General features: G+C 45.3%; 1 long non-coding RNA gene across 1 annotated transcript; it reads left to right on the top strand.

The window, feature by feature from the left end:
* The first annotated feature begins 179 nt into the window (after positions 1-179).
* Positions 180-3,473, top strand: LOC115104626 (uncharacterized). The gene is made up of 3 exons (XR_003859779.2): positions 180-687; positions 839-927; positions 1,292-3,473. It is a non-coding gene; the product is annotated as an uncharacterized LOC115104626 (long non-coding RNA).
* The last annotated feature ends 3,578 nt before the right edge of the window (positions 3,474-7,051 follow it).

Below are 7,051 nucleotides of genomic sequence, written 5' to 3'. Positions count from 1 at the left end.
TCTAATCAGCCCCAGTGTGTTCCTCTCTGTCTCCGCTGAGAGTGGCTCTCTGGAGGGCGCTAATGGCAGCGTGTCAGTGAAGATGGAAGCCAATAGCCACAGTGGCAGGTAGGTAGGGACGTGAAGAGGTCTCCATCAGCTGTCTGTGGACAGAACTCGTCCTCCCAGCAGACTAAAAAAGCTATTTACAACACTCTGTGTGTCACCCTAATGATTCATTACACTCCATAGTGCTGTGATGGCTGCCACCACGCTGAGCGCAGGGGATGTAACCAGTGCCATGTACTGTCTATCAGTGCTAATCAGAAGGGAAGCTATGTGTTTGTACAGCTAATATCTCATTATAGTGGTGTTATTTTACTCCTGAATGTGTGATGGTCATAATTGGATTATGGAATGAGAGGACCTTATGGAATGATGGCTCCCGTTCTATTCTCTGTTATGTAATGGCTGCTTTCAGTTCACCTATTGACTGTCATTAAAGTGTGTGTACGGTAAAACTAAGTACAGTAAATTGACACACAATTGCGTGTTTTTGTCTTGATCGGGCCTTTGACTCGCCATCAGCAGGACCTGTACTTCCAGAACCCTATCTTTGCCGTGGCCAGTCTCTGCTAGGTGCAGCTCCTCATGGACCCCAGGAAGAAGTACAACAAACTCCACCCCTTAGTTGCTGAAATAGTGGATGTAAGTCTGCAGAGAGATAGTCAAGAATGTGTATGGAGTGGGACAGGAGTTTTTTCCTGACTACGTCACAAGGTCTAGAAAAACTCCTGGGCCTAACCATTTGGTTTGCGTTGGTTGTTTACTTTCACAGTGACGGTCTCCTTTTTTTCAGACATGCCTATAGATCGATCCTGCTGACAGGGCTACGTGCTCCATGTTGCTCATTCACCGATACTTCTCCAAAGATGGGTTCCCTGAAAGGTGAGTCAGGGCAACCTTGCATGTCGAGTGGACTTGGAGAAGCAATTAGCCAGTGAGAGTGGAGAGAGACGTTTGACCTACATGCTGACCTGCTTACATACAGTACCAGTCAAAAGTTTGTACACACCTAGTCATTCAAGGGTTTTTCTTTATTTGGACTATTTTCTACATTGTAGAATAATGGGAGTGTGGTACTATATTGTCACAGTGTCATAATCTGGCCACCCACATGTTGATTTGTCTTGTGTGTCTAGCCTTGAACCTTCCTTGAAATTGTTTAACATTTATGAGATACTGTCAAGTAGTTGTAATAATGTCATGATGAAGTGCCATTTACCTGAATGACTGCTGGTTCCTGCTCCAGATTCATACCAAAGATACAGGTGTTGATATTGAAAGATACCAAGGTCAACAGCATGCACAGGATCCATAGTGGCTTGTGGGAGGCACCAGAGGAGTTGGGAGCAGTAGTCCCATTCTCATGTAACAGAAAACCAGTGAAGGTATAAACTACATGGACCCTTAGTCATTTAGCATATTCTTACCAAGAGCATTTTACCATCTGTATGTACAATAAAAGGGGCAGAGCAACTATAATACAAGTCAAAGCCTATATACTGCACTATAGAAATGGTTGTACAAGATCCATACCAGTCAACCGTATTGAACATGGACTGCTATTTGTTTTAGGACACTGAATAGGGCAGGCGTGGAAAGGAGCCTGAGCATAAGCCTTCCAGGGCAGGCAGGAGGTCAGGATGACCGACAGCCCTGTCTCATCTCAGACTGACAGCCCTGTACCTCCACCTCTACCTCTACCCCAGAACCCCCTCACTCTAAGGCCATCTTTCCTGTCACCTTCACCGTGCCCCATCAACGCCAGCAACATCCTGTTCGCTGCCGTCCCTGTTCCCCGCTTTATAGAAGTCAACAAGTCCCGGTCAGTGGCTCTCAGATCAGAGAGATATAGGATACCGCTTTACAGCTTTATCTGGTAAAGTGGCATTCAGAATACCACCCAGTCATTTCAGAGTATCTATAACAGTACATACAAACTGTATCTTAAACATATTTACAGTGCCTTGCAAAAGTATTCAGACCCCTTGGATTTCTTCACATTTTATTGTGTTACAAAGTGGGATTAAAATGCATTTAATTGTGATTTTTTTGGGTCAACAATCTACTCAAAATACTCTATGTCAAAGTGGAAGAATTGTAAAAAAAAATGTTTTATATGAATACAAATTTGATACCTAAATAGTCGATGCATAAGTATTCAGCCACTTTCTTCAAATGAGCCTAAATTAGTTCAGGAGTAACATTTGTCTTAAATCATATAATAGGTTACATGGACTCACTCTGTGGGAAATAATGTAGGGGTTGACATGATTTTTGTCTATAACTAACCGTTCCCCTGTCCCCCATACATTCAACATATGTAAGGTCCCTCAGTCAAGTATTTCACTTCAAGCACAGATTCAACTACAAAGACCAGGGAGCTTTTCGAAAGCCTCATAAATAAGGGCAGTGATTGGTAGATATGGAACAATAACAAATCAGACGTTGACTATATCTTTAAGCATGTTCAAGTTAATAATGATGCTGTGGATTATGTATTAAACCACACAGACAGATCGAACATACAGTCATCCTTCTGAACTGAGCAACAGGACAGGAATGAAACTGCATAGGGATGTTACCATGAGGCCGTTGGTGATTCAATGGCTGGGATGGAAGAAAACTGAGGATGGATCAACAACATTGTAATAACCACAATAATGACTTACGACAAAGTGAAAGGAATAATACAAATTCACAGAATACAAAAAAATGTCAAAACATGCATCTTGCATGAAACAAGACACTAAAGTAATACTGGGAAAAAAAAGGAATACACTTTTTGGCCTAAATGCGAAGCTTTATGTTCAGGGACAATCCAACACAACACATCACTGAGTAAATGCCTCCTTATTTTAAAGGATGGTGGTGGCTGCATCATGGTATGGGTTTGCTTGACATCTGCAAAGTAATGGGGAGTCTTTTAGGATAAAAGGAAACGATGGTGTTAAGCATAGACAAAATTCTAGAGGAAAACCGACGGCAGTCTGCTTTACACCAGACACTCAGAGAGGAATTCACCATTCAGCAGGATAATTACCAAAATCACAATGCCAAAGTTCCTTACCAGGAAGACAGTGAATGTTCCTGAGTGGCCAATAATTCCAGGTTGTAAGGTAACAAAATATGAAAAATACTGTCAGGGTTTTCCTGTGGTGAAGTAGAGGACCAAAACGCAGCGTGGTTATATTGACTCATGTTTAATAAAAACATGAACACTACAAAACAATAAACGTGGAAAACCAAAAACAGCCCTATCTGGTGTAAAACACAGAGACAGGAACAATCACCCACAAACACACAGTGAAACCCAGGCTACCTAAGTATGATTCTCAATCAGAGACAACTAATGACACCTGCCTCTGATTGAGAACCATACTAGGCCGAAACATAGAAATACCCCAAAGCATAGAAAAACAAACATAGACTGCCCACCCAATTCACACCCTGACCATCCTAAATAATGACAAAACAAAGGAAATTAAGGTCAGAACGTGACAGTACCCCCCCCCCCCAAAGGTGCGGACTCCGGCCGCAAAACCTTAACCTATAGGGGAGGGTCTGGGTGGGCGTCTGTCCGCGGTGGTGGCTCTGGCGCGGGACACGGACCCCACTTCAACATTGTCTTAGTCCGCTTTATTGTCCGCCTCCGTGGCTTTCTAACCATGGCCACCCCTCTCAATGACCCCACTGGACAGAGGGGCAGAAGTTCTGGACAGGCGGGAGACTCCGGCAGCAGCGCCGGGCAGGCGGGAGACTCCCGCAGCAGCGCCGGGCAGGCGGGAGACTCCCGCAGCAGCGCCGGGCAGGCGGGAGACTCCCGCAGCGCTGGAGAGGAGGAAAGCTCTGGTAGCGCCGGAGAGGCGGGAGACTCCGGCAGCGCTGGAGAGGGGGAAGGCTCTGGTAGCGCCGGACTGAGTAGCTCTGGTAGCGTTGGACAGGCGGGAGCCCCTGTAAGGATGAGCCTGAGAGACAGCCTGGTGCGGGGGGCTGCCACCGGAGGGCTGGTGCGTGGAGGTGGTGACGGATAGACCGGGCCGTGCAGGCGCACTGGAGCTCTTGAGCACCGAGCCTGCCCAACCTTACCCGGTTAAATGGTCCCGGTCGCCCTGCCAGTGCGGCGAGGTGGAATAGCCCGCACTGGGCTATGCAGGCGAACCGGGGACACCGTGCGCAAGGCTGGTGCCATGTAAGCCGGCCCAAGGAGACGCACTGGAGACAAGATGCGTAGAGCCGGCTTCATGGCACTTGGCTCGATGCCCACTCTAGCCCGGCCGATACGCGGAGCTGGAATGTACCGCACCGGGCTGTGCACCCTCACTGGGGACACCGTGCGCTCCACAGCATAACACGGTGCCTGCCCGGTCTCTCTAGCCCCCCGGTAACTACAGGAAGTTGGCTCAGGTCTCCTACCTGGCATAGCCATACTCCCTGTGAGCCCCCCCCCCCCCCAATAAATTTTTGGGGCTGACTCTCGGGCTTCCATCCGCTCTGCCGTGCTAGTTCCTCATAATGCCGCCTCTCTGCTTTTGCTGCCTCCAGCTCGGCCTTGGGGCGGCAATATTCTCCTGGCTCTGCCCAGGGTCCTTTCCCGTCTAGAATCTCCTCCCAAGTCCATTTCTCCAAGTAGTGCAGCCTCTCCCACTGCTGCTGCTGCTGCTCCTGTTGCCTCTGTTCCTTCTCCTGCTGCTGCTTTTGCCGTTGCCCGTTACCACGCCGCTTGGTCCTGTTGCGGTGGGTGATTCTGTCAGGGTTTCCCTGTGGTGAAGTAGAGGACCAAAACGCAGCGTGGTTATATTGACTGATGTTTAATAAAAACATGAACACTACAAAACAATAAACGTGGAAAACCAAAAACAGCCCTATCTGGTGCAAAACACAGAGACAGGAACAATCACCCACAAACACACAGTGAAACCCAGGCTACCTAAGTATGATTCTCAATCAGAGACAACTAATGACACCTGCCTCTGATTGAGAACCATACTAGGCCGAAACATAGAAATACCCCAAAACATAGAAAAACAAACATAGACTGCCCACCCAATTCACGCCCTGACCATACTAAATAATGACAAAACAAAGGAAATAAAGGTCAGAACGTGACAAATACCAAGGGGGGTGAATACTTTCACAAGCCACTGTACGTATGCAACCGCTATATTTTAGTCATTTCATTTCTATTAATCTTTCAAAAATGTTTTCAAAAATTCTTCCACTTTCTTCCACTTTTTCTTCCACATTGTTGACAAATATATATATATATATACACATATACACAGTTGAAGTCGGAAGTTTACATACACCTTAGACAAATACATTTAAACTCAGTTTTTCACAATTCCTGACATTTAATAGTAGTACAATTCCCTGTATTAGGTCAGTTAGGATCACCACTCTATTTTAAGAATGTGAAATGTCAGAATAATAGTAGAGAGAATAATTTATTTCAGATTGAATTTATTTCATCACATTCCCAGTGGGTCAGAAGTTTACATAAATTTAATTAATATTTGGTAGCATTGCCTTTAAATTGTTTAACTTGGGTCAAACGTTTCGGAAAGCCTTCCACAAGGTTACCACAATAAATTTTGGCCCATTCCTCCTGACATAGTTGGTGTGTCACGTTCTGACTTTAGTTCTTTTGTTATGTCTTTGTTTTAGTATGGTCAAGGTGCGAGTTGGGTGGGTTGTCTATGTTCCTTTTTCTATGTTTTGGGATTTCTGTGTTTGGCCTGGTATGGTTCTCAATCAGAGGCAGCTGTCAATCGTTGTTCTTGATTGAGAACCATACTTAGGTAGCCTGGTTTCACTTTTGAGTTGTGGGTGATTATTTTCCGTGTCAGTGTTTGTGCCACACGGGACTGTTTCGTTTACTCACGTTGTTATTTTGTATTTTAGTGTTCAGGCAAATAAACATGATGAACACTTACCACGCTGCGCATTGGTCCTCCGATCCTTCCTACTACTCCTCTTCATCAGAAGATGTTACATGGTGTAATTGAGTCAGGTTTCTAGGTCTCCTTGCTCGCACACGCTTTTTCAGTTCTGCCCACAAATTTTGTATAGGATTGAGGTCAGGGCTTTGTGATGGCCACTCCAATACCTTGACTTTGTTGTCCTTAAGCCATTTTACCACAACTTTGGAAGTATGCTTGGGGTCATTGTCCATTTGGAAGACCCACCTGTGACTTTGTTTTTTCATAAAACCAAGCTTTAACTTCCTTACTGATGTCTTGATGTTGCTTCAATATATCCACATAATTTTCCATCCTCATGATGCCATCTATTTTGTGAAGTGCACCAGTCCCTCCTGCAGCAAAGCACCCTCACAACATGATGCTGCCACCCCCGTTCTTCATAGTTGGGATGGTGTTCCCCGGCTTGCAAGCCTCTCCCTTTTTCCTCCAAACATAATGATGGTCATTATGGCCAAACAGTTCTATTTTTGTTTTATCAGACCAGAGGACATTTCTCCCAAATGTATGATCTTTGTTCCCATGAGCAGTTGCAAACCGTAGTCTGGCATTTTTATGGCGGTTTTGGAGCAGTGGCTTCTTCCTTGCTGAGTGGCCTTTCAGGTTATGTCAATATAGGACTCGTTTTACTCTGGATACAGATACTTTTGTACCTTTTTCCTCCAGCATCTTTCGAAGGTCCTTTGCTGTTTTTGCGATTGATTTGCACTTTTCACACCGAAGTACATTCATCTCTAGGAGACAGAACGTGTCTCCTTCCTGAGCGCTATGACGGCTGTGTGGTCCCATGGTGTTTATACTTGCATACTATTGTTTATACAGATGAACATGGTACCTTCAGGCATTTGGAAATTGCTCCCATGGATGAACCAGATTTGTGGAGGTCTACAATTTTATTTCCTGAGGTCTTGGCTGATTTCTTTTGATTTTCCCATGATGTCAAGCAAAGAGGCACTGAGTTTGAAGGTAGGCCTTGAAATACAGCCACATGTACACCTCCAATTGACTCAAATTATGTCAATTAGCCT

This window comes from Oncorhynchus nerka, linkage group LG22 (genome assembly GCF_034236695.1).
Source record: "Oncorhynchus nerka isolate Pitt River linkage group LG22, Oner_Uvic_2.0, whole genome shotgun sequence".
Classification (NCBI taxonomy): domain Eukaryota; kingdom Metazoa; phylum Chordata; class Actinopteri; order Salmoniformes; family Salmonidae; genus Oncorhynchus; species Oncorhynchus nerka.
The sequence above is the reverse complement of the archived record's forward strand: the minus strand, read 5'-3'. Positions and strand labels throughout refer to the sequence as shown.